This window comes from Amblyraja radiata, chromosome 41 (assembly GCF_010909765.2).
Source record: "Amblyraja radiata isolate CabotCenter1 chromosome 41, sAmbRad1.1.pri, whole genome shotgun sequence".
Taxonomy (NCBI): Eukaryota; Metazoa; Chordata; class Chondrichthyes; order Rajiformes; family Rajidae; genus Amblyraja; species Amblyraja radiata.
Genome location: NC_045996.1, coordinates 14,302,260 through 14,315,904, shown reverse-complemented (window position 1 = coordinate 14,315,904; position 13,645 = coordinate 14,302,260).

Genomic DNA, 13,645 nt, shown 5'->3' with positions numbered 1-13,645 from the left:
AGTTCGCGCTAAGTACGCGCGTGACGTCATTTGCATCATACTCACCAATCAGCTGGGCAGGAGGCGGGCCGACTGAATTTAGGCGTCAGGCGGTGATGTCATCGTGCAACGCCACGCGCTAGGCGTACGCCGTCAAGACGCTGCGTACGACCGCAATGCGCCTGCGAGCCGACAGGCCGTTGGCGCGCGAAGATTTCGGCCACTGCCCGGATTTCGGAGCCCCGCGCGATCTTGGGACCAGCCCCGTGCAACTCCGCGCTTCTAAGTGGGACCGGCCCCGCGCGGGCATACGGTGCCCGTACGCCTCAAGCGACCACGAGGTAGCGTAACTTGTGAGCCAAGGTTGCGTAGGTGGGACAGGCCCTTTAGTCAGAGAGATGGGATCTAGATGAGCATTTGCACCAGTTCCTCTCATTGTATTTTGTAATGACAACCACCTTGTCCCGAAGCTCTGTGTGTGACCAGAAGACATAACAGCAGAATTAGGCCATTCAGCCCATCGAGTCTACTCCGCCATTCAATCGTGGCTGGTCTATTTTTTCTCTCAACCCCATTTCTCCACTTTTCTCCCTGTAACATCTCCGCTTTCAAAATACCAATCGATTTGACCTCCACAGCCGTCTGTGGCATAGAATTCCACAGATTCACCACCGTCTGACGAAAGGAATTCTCCCTCATCTCCTTTCTAAAAGCACGTCCTTTTATTCTGAGGCTGTGCCCTCTGGTCCTAGACTCTCCCACTAGTGGAAACACCCTCTCCACGTCCACTTTGTCTAGGCTGTTGTGCTGGATTTTGTGTGGTAGACACAAAACGCTGGAGTAACTCAGCGGGTGAGGCAGCATCTCCGGAGAGAAGGAATGGGCGACGTTTCGGGGTTGAGACCCAACGGGTCCTTCTCTCTCCATTCCTTCTCTCCAGCGATGCAGCCTCACCACGCTGAGTTACTCCAGCATTTTGTGTCTACCTTCAATTTAAACCAGCATCTGCAATTCTTTCTTACACGCCTTTTTATGTGCATAGAACCTCCTTTTAAAGTTTGCACGGAAAGCAATATTTATTTTAAGAGACTGACCTCTCCTTCATTGACATTATTGGAATCAAGTTGGTAAGGCTTTTTGAGAAGTGTTCATTCAAGCTGGGCATCACCCTGGGCGGCACGGTGGCATAGGGGGTAGAGTTATTGTCTTACAGCGCTTGCTGCACCGGAGACCCCGGTTCGATCCTGACTACCGGTGCCGTCTGTACGGAGTCTATATGTTCTCCCCGTGATCTTCTCCAAGATCTTTGGTTTCCTCCCACACTACAAAGACGTGCAGGTATGCAGGTGAATTGGCTTGGTATAAATGTAAAAGTTGTCCCTAGTACGTGTAGGTTAGCGTTAGTGTGCGGGGCTGGCTGGTCTGTTTCTGCGGACTGTTTCCGCGCTGTATCTCTGAAAACTAAACTACAGAAATGCGATGGTTTGTTGTTTAACTACTGGGGGGATGCTGTTGAAGATGTGGATTGGATCAAGGACATTCAGATCGCTGGTTCTTTGAGTGCAAGTTTCCAGTTACGCCTGCACCCATTGTTCTGATGTAGACCTACACCACAGGGGCGGCACAGTGCCACAGCTAGTAGAGACGCTGCCTCACAGCGCCAGAGACCCAGGTTCAATCCTGACCTCGGGTGCTATGTCTGTGTGGAGTTTGCACGTTCGCCCTGCGGCCGCGGGGGTTCCCTCGGGTGCTCCGATTTCCGCCACATCCCACTCCCCAAAGACATACGGGTTTGTAGGTTAATCGGCCCTCGGTAAATTGCCCCTAGGTGTGTAGGGAGCGGATGATTAGATTAGATTAGATTAGATTAGATCCTTTATTTGTCATTCAGACCTTTCGGTCTGAACGAAATGTCGTTGCCTGCAGTCATACATATAATTTTTTAATTTTATTTAACCTTTATTTAACCAGGAGAGGTCTCATTGAGATTAAAAATCTCTTTTACAAGAGAATCCTGGCCAAGACAGGCAGCAGCACGGTTCCACAGTTACAGACAATAATTGAAAAACAACAGAGAACATATAAATAGAGTCACAGTCAGAACATCAACAAACAAAGCATGTACAGACTATAAACAATACATAATAATAAACAACAAAACACAAATTAACATCCACCACAGTGAGTTCACCAGGCACCTCCTCACTGTGATGGAGGCAAAAGTCTTAAGGTTACTGTTCCTCCCCTCCTCGTTCTCCCTCTGTGCTGAGGCGATGTGTTGTTCCCCCACCGGGCGATGGTAGTCAGTCCCGCGGCTCAACCGAGCTCCGCGAAATGAGAATGTGGAATTACGTCGAGCTAGTGTTAACGGTTGATCGATGGTCAGCGTGGACTCGATGGGCCAAAGGGCCAGTTTCCACGCTGTATCTCCGAACTAAACACAAATCATCCACCAGTGACAATGTCTCCTTCATATGAAGCTGTATCTTATATATTTGTATTAAAAAAAAAGCTTAATAAATAGAACAGCAATAATTTAAAAAATGAATAGGAAGAACAATTTCATCCAGTGAATTAAAAAAATGACTTTTACACTGGGGATTAAGTCAGTCATTCTTGTCAGTTAAATCGTTTTTTAGTGTTATTTTAAAAACGTAACCCTTCATAGCAGTAAAATTGTTTTGCTTTGGTAATATGTGGTGACTGCGTAGCATAAAATAGGCTTTGCACAGATATTTTACAAAAGATATTTATTGGTTTAGTTGTGATAAAACGCTGCTGTACATATCTCCAAATGTATGTGATTTTGTTCATTGTTAATGAATGATGTGGAAGACAAGGTTGGAATAACATGCAAGGAAAATAAAGCAAGATGTTGCAAACAATGGGAGTCTTTCTTTCTGGTGGGTACGGAGTAAGTGGGCGGGCATGGTGGCTAAGCGGGAGAGTTGCTGCCCCTGTCCCACTTAGGAAACCTAAACGGAGACCTCTGGAGACTTTGCGCCCCACCCAAGGTTTCCGTGCGGTTCCCGGAGGTTTTTTTATCAGTCTCGCTAATGGTCGAGAGCGGTTTCCGCTTCTTCTATGTTCCGGCGATTATTTCAAAAAATTCAAAACCGCGTTTTAGCCGCGACTAAAAATAGGTTGCCGTTTTAAAAATCGGTAATTTTTTAGTCGAAGCCGGTTGCGATGCTAGTTGAAGGCGGTTGCCGGAGGTTGCAGGTGGTTGCCGGAGGTTGCAGGCGGTTGCCGGAGGTTGCAGGTAGTGGAAGGTAAGAACATAGAAGAAGCGGAAACCACTTTCGACCATTAGGGAGACTGACAGAAACCTCCGGGAACCGCACGGAAACATTGGGTGGGGCGCAAAGTCTCCAGAGTTTCCGTTCAGGTTTCCTAAGTGGGACAGGGGCATAAGTGGGACAGGGGCATATTACAGCGCTTGGAGCGCCGGAGACCCGGGTTCGATCTCAACTATGGGTGCTGTCCGTACGGAGTTTGCACGTTCTTCCCGTGACCTGCGTGGGTTTTCTCCGAGATCTTCATTTTCCTCCCACCCTCCAAAGACGTGCAGGTTTGCAGGTTAATTGGTATAAGTGTAAATTGTCCCTAGCGTGTATTCTGATTCAGATTCAGATTCAATCTTCATTGTCATTGTGCAGTGTACGTTACAGAGACAATGAAATGCAGTTCGCATCTCACCCAGAAGAGCGAACATAGAATAATGAGCAGTAAATATATATACGCACATACAGTCGTAGTAGTGCAATTTTTCTAGGGGGAAGGAGTGTCCGGGGTGGGGGGGAGGGAGGGTGACTGGCATTCACCGAGGGAGCGCTAATATGCAAGCATCGCTGGTCGGTGCGGACTCGGTGGGCCGAAGGGCCTGTCTCCTCGCCGTATCTCTAAACTAAACTTAAGTAGTGGGCGCAGTCGTGCAGCGGGTAGAACTGCTGTCACAAAGTTGGGGTTGATAATGATGGGTGTAAGAAGGAACTGCAGGTGCTGGAAAATCGAAGGTAGACAAAAATGCTGGAGAAACTCAGTGGGTGCAGCAGCATCTATGGAGCGAAGGAAATAGGCAACGTTTCGGGACGTTTTGTGCAACCCTGGAAAGCAAACTTGTGTCTTTAGCCTTCAGTAATCCAAAATATACATGAATTAGGATTTTGGTGACTGTGTGTGGACTAACATGCAGGGAAGCTGTTGTTCTAAACTAACAAAAGTCTAACACACAATAACTACTGATTTATAGTGTTTAAGAAGGAACTGCAGATGCTGGAAAATCTGAAGAAGGGTTTCGGCCCGAAACTTTGCCTATTTCCTTCGCTCCATAGATGCTGCTGCACCCGCTGAGTTTCTCCAGCACTTTTGTCTACCATTGACCATTTACTATTGACCATTGACCAATTACTATTGACCATTGACCATTTACTATTAGAAACATAGAAACATAGACAATAGGTGCAGGAGTAGAGGCCATTCGGCCCTTCGAGCCAGCACCGCCATTCGATATAATCATGGCTGATCATCCAACTCAGTATCCTGTACCTGCCTTCTCTCCATACCCCCTGATCCCTTTAGCCACAAGGGCCACATCTAACTCCCTCTTAAATATAGCCAATGAACTGTGGCCTCAACTACCTTCTGTGGCAGAGAATTCCACAGATTCACCACTCTCTGTGTAAAAAATGATTTTCTCATCTCAGTCCTAAAAGACTTCCCTCTTATCCTTAAACTGTGTGACCCCTGGTTCTGGACTTCCCCAACATCGGGAATAGTCTTCCTGCATCTAGCCTGTCCAACCCCTTAAGAATGTTGTAAGTTTCTATAAGATCCCCCCTCAATCTTCTGAATTCCAGCGAGTACAAGCTGAGTATTGACCATTGAACGTCCGGCTTCATGTGGAAGACTCAGCAGGAAGCAGAGGCAGTCAGTGGGGAAACTGAGAGAAGGAAACTCATTGCGATTACCCAAGCCGCCCTGGTTTTAAGTTCCACTCCGTCCCACTTTGTAATCTGTCCCCAGTGACATTGAAAATACATTAGTGCACTAATCCCGTGATGTAAAGACATGTGACCAGCTGGCAGCCTCGATAAATGTGGCCCACTTTCATAATCCCCAACAGCATTAAAATGCATCCTGTTTCAAAATATCACCAGGTCCAGGATATTTAAAGGGGTGGAGTAATGTGAAAACATACAACATAGAGCAGCACGGTGCAGGAACAGGCCCTTCGGCTCATAATGTTGGTGCCAAACATGATGCATAGTTAAGCTGAAGATAGATACAAAAAGCTGGAGTAACTCAGCAGGACAGGCAGCATCTCTGGAGAGAAGGAATGGGTGACGTTTCGGGTCGAGACCCTTCTTCAGACTGACGTCGGGGGGGGAGCGAGATAGATAAGATAAGGAAGAGTGAAGGTGTGAAAACAGGGCAAAGGGAATGGAGATGAAGGAACGTAGGTTAGATTGGTTGGTTGGTTGGTTTGTGTGATGGTCTGGGCTGCATCCACAATTCGCTGCAATTTCTCGCGGCCTATATAGTCCATGGCTGGATAGAAACATAACACCATCCTAGCGGGACGGTTCCACATCAATGGGGGCCACCGTATCCACCACCCAAGCCGTAGTTTATTGTCACGTGTACTGAGGTACAGTGAAAAGCTTTTGTTGCGTGCTAACCAGTCAGTGGAAAGACAATACATGATTACAATCGAGCCGTCCACAGTGTACAGATACATAGACACATAGAAACATAGAAAATAGGTGCAGGAGTAGGCCATTCGGTCCTTCGAGCCTGCACCGCCATTCAATATGGCTGATCATCCAACTCAGTATCCTGTACCTGCCTTCTCTCCATATCCCCTGATCCATTTAGCCACAAGGGCCACATCTAACTCCCTCTTAAATATAGCCAATGAACTGGCCTCAACTACCATCTGTGGCAGAGAATTCCACAGATTCACCACTCTCTGTGTGAAAAATGTTTTTCTCATCTCGGTCCTAAAAGACTTCCCCCTTATCCTTAAACTGTGTGACCCCTTGTTCTGGACTTCCCCAACATTGGGGACAATCTTCCTGCATCTAGCCTGTCCAACCCCTTAAGAATTTTGTAAGTTTCTATAAGATCCCCCCTCAATCTTCTAAATTCTAGCGAGTACAAGCCGAGTCTATCCAGTCTTTCTTCATATGAAAGTCCTGACATCCCAGGAATACATGATAAGGGAATGGCGTTCAGTGCAAGGTAGTAAAGTCCGAGGGTCACCGATGAGATAGATAGTAGTTCAGTGGAAAGTCCAAGCATGTGATTCCCAACCTGGGGGGCCATGGCAAATTTCAGGGGGGCCTCAGAAAAAAATTGGGATTAAATTAAATTTAAATTAAATTTCTTTATTTATATAGCACATTTTTAGTCAACTTGCATTGACCCCAAAGTGCTTCACATAATTACATCCACACACACAGGCAAAGGTGGGTGAAGTGTCTTGCCCAAGGACACAACGACAGTATGCACTCCAAGCGGGATTCGAACCAGCTACCTTCCGGTTGCCAGCCGAACACTTAGCCCATTGTGCCATCTGTCGTCCCAGGATTGAGGGGGCCACAGGTTCAATGAAGGGGGCCACAGAGCTACCACCCTGTTGCCTCCTAAATTTCAGTTCTAATAAATTTATATCTATGTAGTTGAAATATTTTTGATGTTTGTGGAATAGAATAAAAGAGAATATTTGTGCAATTAATAGACTGATATTTTTATGGAAGGTATTATAATATTGAAGTACTTTTTTCCCGCTAATAATGTCAAGGGGGGGGGCACAGAAAAAATAAAAGATCCCAAGGGGGCCATGAGCTAAAAAAGGTTGGGATCCACTGGTCCCCGAGTTTAAATCGCCCTGTCTCCTTGTCCTGCTGTCTGGAAATTGCATTTCAATTATGTTTCTACCCGAATGCAGCCGATAATCACGTATTTTATTAACGATAGAGGTTTTTCTCCCTGCGATCGCCATCGGTTCCTGCCATTACTTGGTCTCCATATTGGCGCTGGCTTCCAATCCCGTTCTGCAAGGTTTAATTCACCTCTGTGCTGCCCTCTACATCCTCTGCCCCCATCTGTCGAGCGGATAAAAAGGGATTAGATTCCAATCTGTCCGTCTCGCTCACCGGCTCTTATCAGAAGCAAAACGCTGACTCGGACGGAAGATTAATTAAATTATTCTCATTTTGTCTCTGGCTAAATCTGAGTGATACAAGCAGGGTAGATTGGAATAGGCGGGCAAGATGTTCCATCCCATTTAGGTCAGGGGCTAGGCCTTGTGTCTGCTTTTTTTTGTTTTGGAAGGAAGGGGAGGTGAAAAGGAGACATTTTCTGCCATGTCCAGCCCTCTCCCCACACAAAGTGCTGGAGTTATGCCCCTGTCCCACTTAGGAAACCTGAACGGAAACCTCTGGAGACTTTGCGCCCCACCCAAGGTTCCCGTGCGGTTCCTGGAGGTTTTTGTCAGTCTCCCCACCTGCTTCCACTACCTGCAACATCAGGCAACCACCTGCAACCTCCGGGAACCGCACGGAAACCTTGGGTGGGGCGCAAAGTCTCCAGACGTTTCCGTTCAGGTTTCCTAAGTGGGACAGGGGCATAACTCAGTGCGACAGGCAGCATCTCTGGAGAACATGGATAGGTGACGTTCCTGATCGATCAGGTTGATTGCGTTAGTCTAAACAAGGTGGACCACGTGAAGGTTGCAATCTCCCACCCCGACCTCCTGATTACATTTTATCTTTGTATACTTCGTTGTCACCTTGCCTGAGCTAACAATTATCTATTCTACATTCTCCTTGATCTCAATCTCCTTTGTCTTGTTTTCACACCTTACCATTCTATATCTGTGTGTCTCTCTGTCCCCTGACTCTCAGTCTGCAGAAGGGTCTCAACCCGAAACGTCACCATTCCTTCTCTCCAGTTTGTATAGCCTCCGAAAATGTCGGATGAATTTTTCGCATGGCTCACGTATTGTATATATTTATTACCTGAATAAAGTCTATTTTGAAAAAAAAAAATTCCTTCTCTCCAGAGATGCTGCCTGTCCCGCTGAGTTACTCCAGCATTTTGTCTCCATCTTCTCTCTCTCCCTCCCCTTCAATTCCTGTCCCTCTCTCCCGCTCCCCCCCCCTCTCCGTCCCCCCCCCCCCCCCCCCCACTCTCTCACTCTCTCTCTATCATTTCCCATTGCCAAGTTGTGGTCCCAAATTCTGCAGGATTTCAGCTCGGAAATTTGAGCCCAGAATGCAGGTCCACACTCCCAGTGTCGCACGCTCGGAGTTACTGATGTTAAATCCAGGGAATGCTGCCCTTTCCGTTGGACGTAAAGAGCCCTTTGGCGGGAAGATCAAGGAAGTCGAGTTTAGTTTAGTTTCGAGATGCAGCGCGGAAACAGGCCCTTCAGCCCACCGAGTCCCAGCTGTTCAATTGTTCAGCTTCTGTCAAGGAGAAGCTATACTTCACCCTCGTTAGACCTCATTTGGACTCCGCAGTTGCAGCATGGGACCCCATACACAAATAAAAACATTTCTTCCATCGAACGTGTCCAAAGACAGGCAGCTCGATTTGTTACTAACACCTATGAGAGAGAAGCGAGTGTCACCAAACTACTGAATTCTCTGGGGTGGAACCCTCTCCAAGACAGACGTGAAGGTCACCGTTTGACCTGTTTTTACAAAATGTTAAATGGTCAGCTCGACGACATAGATTACAAGACCAAACCCAAACCAATTAGGAGCAGACGAGGGCATTCGATCCAATTTGTGATCCCAGCTACAAAGACAGATGTGTACAGCAATTCGTTCTTCCCCCGCACAATTAAAGCATGGAATAATCTCCACCCTACTATAGTTACCCAACCAGACGCAACTACATTTAAAGTAGCTCTTTCTTCCCAATAACCCTTTCTGGCTTAAGTCCTCCCTTCACCACCTCCAGTTTAAATTCCATTTGGAATATTTTGGAGGACCAAGAAGACCAGCGATCACCCCCGTACACTAACACTATCCTGCAAACACAAAGGACAATTTTACCAAAGCCAATTAACCTGTAAATCTGTACGTCTTTGGAATATGGGGAAAAACCGGAGAAAACCCACGCAGGTCACAGGTTTAACAGACAAACTCTGTACAGATAGCACCCGTAGTTTGGATCGAACCGGGGTCTCTGGAACTGTACAGCCCCCTGTCCCACTTAGGAAACCTGAACGGAAACCTCTGGAGACTTTGCGCCCCACCCAAGGTTTCCGTGCGGTTCCCGGAGGTTGCAGGTGGTTGCCGGAGGTTGCAGGTAGTGGAAGCAGGTAGGGAGACTGACAAAAACCTCCGGGAACCGCACGGAAAGCTTGGGTGGGGCGCAAAGTCTCCAGAGGTTTCCGTTCAGGTTTCCTAAGTGGGACAGGGGCATAAGGCAGCAAATCTACCCCTGCGCCACCGTGAAAGTTGTAGGAGAACGAAATGGAATTAGTGTAGGAGGCGTTTGATGGTTAGCATGGGCCTGGTGGGCAGAAGGGACTGGTGCTGTAAAACTAAAAATGATGAGTGGATTTATTCATTCTTCTGCCTGGTTAGCACGTGAGCAGTGCTGGTGTACACCGGGGATATCTCCAGTCCCACAGCTTGGCAAAAACAAGCAGGATAAAAAATAATTTGCTGAAATCCACTTCAAGGGACAGAGCATTTAAACCGAGCCAGACCCTGCCCGGCACTAATCCTGACTGACATCAGCGTTACAGGACAAATAACCTGGCTCGCCTGTCCCAGCATGTTCCCTGCCCACCTCCCTCTCTCCTCCCTCCCTCTCTCCCTCCATCGGTCCCTCTCTCTCCCTCCTTCCTTATCTCACTCTCTCTCGCCATCTCCCTCCCTCTGTATCTCTCCCTCTCCCTCTCTCTCCCTCCCTCTGTTTCTCTCCCTCTCTCTCTTTCCCTCTCTCTCCATGGATCACTCTCTCTCTCTCTCTCTTTCTCTCTCTCTCTCTCCCTGTCCCTCTCTCCCTCCCTATCTCCCTCTCCCTCCCTCTGTCTCCCTCTCTCCCCCTCCCTCCCTCTCTCCCTCTATTGATCTCTCCCTAGCCCTCAATTTTCCTCCCTCTCCCTCCCTCCCTCTCTCATTATCTCTCTCTCTCTGTTTACATTTTTCTCTCTATCGCTCTCACTCACCCTCCCTCTCTCTCTATCTATCTGTCCCCCTCTCTCTCTCTCGTCACCCTAAGTCCCTTCTTTCCCTTCCTCTTTCTCTGTCTCCCTCTCTCTCTCAGCTTCTCTCCCACTCTTTCCCTTTCCCCCCCTCTCTTTCTATCCCTTTCTCTTTTCCTTCCTCCCACTTTTTTTTCTCTCTTTCTCTGTCAGTCTCTTTCCCAATTTCCCCTCCTCTCTGTCTCTCTCCCTAGCTCCCTCTCTCTGGCTCTCTTTCCCTCTCTCTGATCTGCCTCCCTCCCTCTCATTTTCTCTCTCTCTCCCTCCCGCGCTCCGTCCCTCTCTCTCTGTCTCTCTCTCCCTCTCTTCCTCTCTCCCTCTCTCAGTCTCTCTCTCCCTCTCTCTCCCTCTCTCTCCCTCTCCGCCTCTCTCTCCCTCTCTCTCTCTCTTCCTCTCTCTCCCTCTCTCTCCCTCTCCGCCTCTCTCTCTTGGTTGAGAGACCTACTTTACAATTTGCCCTGAGGGGAATAATTAATAACCAAGCAGCAGTGATTTCTTTTGAAGGGTTTGGAGCAGGTTCTAGTGCGTGGCTGGGGCAATACCAGGAAGAGAGGCGCCTTGCCTGGGAATTCTTTGACAGCTCAGCAACCTCACCCCCAGCTTCTTAGATTTGCTCAGACAAATGAGGCCTCCCATGTAATCTAATCAGGTACGACACGCCCAGCTAGAATGGAGAAGAAAAGGAGGCCATTTCACACGATGCCTGCAGGTCAAGCAGTTCCCGGGTTGAAGTCCCTCTTCCCCTCGAAGTCTTAGAAACTTAGAAAGATAGAAACTAAGTGCAGGAGTAGAGGCCATTCGGCCCTTCGAGCCAGCACCGCCATTCAATACGATAATGGCTAATCATCCCCAATCAGTAGGTAGACAAAAATGCTGGAGAAACTCAGTGGGTGAGGCAGCATCTATGGAGCGAAGGAAATCGGTAACACCGAAGCCATTCACGTTGCCCATTTCCTTCGCTCCATAGATGCTGCTGCACCCGCTGAGTTTCTCCAACATTTTTGTCTACCTTCGATTTTCCAGCATCTGCAGTTCCTTCTTAAACAATCCAGAATCAGTACCCCGATCCTGCTTCCCCCCCACCCCCCCCCCCCATATCCCTTCATTCCGTGATCCCTAAGAGCCACTGTATGTCTAACTCTCTCTTGAAAACATCCACTGAATTGGTCTCCACTGCCTTCTGTGGCAGAGAATTCCACAGATTCAGCAGGTGTGGTAATACTGGGGAACTGTCATCCCTATTGCAGCCGTTGTCCCCATCAGATATTTACCCTATGACATAGTTGGCACCTAAAATTAGGTATTGTATTAACTTCTAATAAAATAAACAAAAAAAAAAAAAAAAAGATATTTACCCAAGCAATAACGTTTAGTGCAAGGTAAAGCCAGCAAAGTCCGATCAAGGATAATCCGAGTGTCAACAAAGAGGTAGGAGGAACAGCACCTCATATTCCGCTTGGGGAGTCTGCATCCTGGGGGCATGGACATTGAATTCTCCCAATTTTGTTAGCCCTTGCTGTCTCCTCCCCTTCCTATCTCTCCCTCAGCCCTCGGGCTCCTCCTCCTCCTTTTTCCTTTCTTCTCCCCCCCTCCCCCCCACCTATCAGTCTGAAGAAGGGTTTTGGCCCGAAACGTTGCCTATTCCCTTCGCTCCATAGATGCTGCCTCACCCGCTGAGTTTCTCCAGCATTTTTGTCTACCTTAGATAGTAGTCTAGTTTAGTTTAGATATACAGCATTGAAGCAGGCCCTTCAGCCCACCGAGTCCATGTTGGCCATTGATCACCCATTCACACGAGTGCCTCTCTTAATTGTAAGTACTTAAAGGACATCAAGTCAAGTCAAGTCAAGTTTATTTGTCACATACACATACGAGATGTGCAGTGAAATCTTCTACTTCTTTCGTGTGGCATGCACAGCTTAAAGTTGTTGGACAACTTGTTCTATTTGATCTTCTGTTTGTGCACGTCGAGTTGATTGCATTAGTCGAAACAGGGCGGACCACGTGAAGGTTGCAATCTTCCACCCCTGCAGTGAAATGAAAGTGGCAATGCTTGCAGACTTTGTGCAAAAAGACAAACAAACTACAGACAGAATGGAAAAGAATCACATATTCTTTTACATATTAAATATTGTGGGCGGAAGGAAAAAAGGGGGAAAAAACAGCATTTCCCCCCCCCCCCCCCCCCCCACCACCTCCCTCTCTCCCCCCTCTCATCAGTCTCCCCTCAGCTTCTGACGCTCCAGAGAAACCAATCCAAGCTGGGCACAATAGATCCTGTTTTGCGGAGGCAGCTGTTTTTATACGTGACGTGGTATCAACGTTCCACAGAGGCTTTGTGATGTTTCAAAGAGTCATTTGATACTCAATAAGGTGCCACATCAAAGGTGGGCGTGGAAGGTAAACGCGCAGGATGTTATGAGGTGACACGTTGGCATGGGGAGAGAGTCGATGACTAACACCTCTCGTTAGACCTCATTTGGACTCCGCAGTTGCAGCATGGGACCCATACACAAATAAAAACATTTCATCCATCGAACGTGTCCAAAGACAGGCAGCTCGATTTGTTACTAACACCTATGAGAGAGAAGCGAGTGTCACCAAACTTCTGAATTCTCTGGGGTGGAAGGAACCCTCTCCAAGACAGACGTGAAGCTCACCGTTTGACCTGTTTTTACAAAATGTTAAATGGTCAGCTCGACATAGATTACAAGACCTACACCAAACCAATTAGGAGCAGACGAGGGCATTCGATCCAATTTGTGATCCCAGCTACAAAGACAGATGTGTACAGCAATTCGTTCTTCCCCCGCATAATTAAAGCTTGGAATAATCTCCACCCAACTATAGTTACCCAACCAGATGAAACTAAATTTAAAGTAGCTCTTTCTTCCCAATAACCCTTTCTGGCTTAAGCCCTCCCTCCACCACCTCCAGTTTAAATTCCATTTGGAATATTTTGGAGGGCCAAGAAACCAAGAACAGGAAATCCTTCAATGTGTGTAAGGATATGCTGCACATGTTTTACAACACAGTGGTTGCAAGCGTTATTTTCTACGCTGTTGTCTGCTGGGGCAACAGCATTAGTGCAAAAAACAATAGGAAGCTGGTCAAACTGGTTAAACGAGCTAGCTCAGTGCTGGAGGGGAGAGTAGACTCTGGGATGGATGTGCTTGAGAAGCGTATGAGGCACAAGGTGCAGGTCATCCTGAAAAACCCCGGGCATCCCCTCCATGTAATTCTGGAGAGTCAAAAGAGCACTCGGAACAACAACCGGCTCCTCTCCCTGCCCTGTAGAACGGAGCGGTTCAGGAGATCCTTCACCCTTGCAGCCATTAGATTTTATAATTCGGACCGCTAGGCTGTAGGGGGATGCATTTTGCAATTAATAATTTTTAACTGTTAATTATTGGTCTTTTTAAGTATTTATTGCTC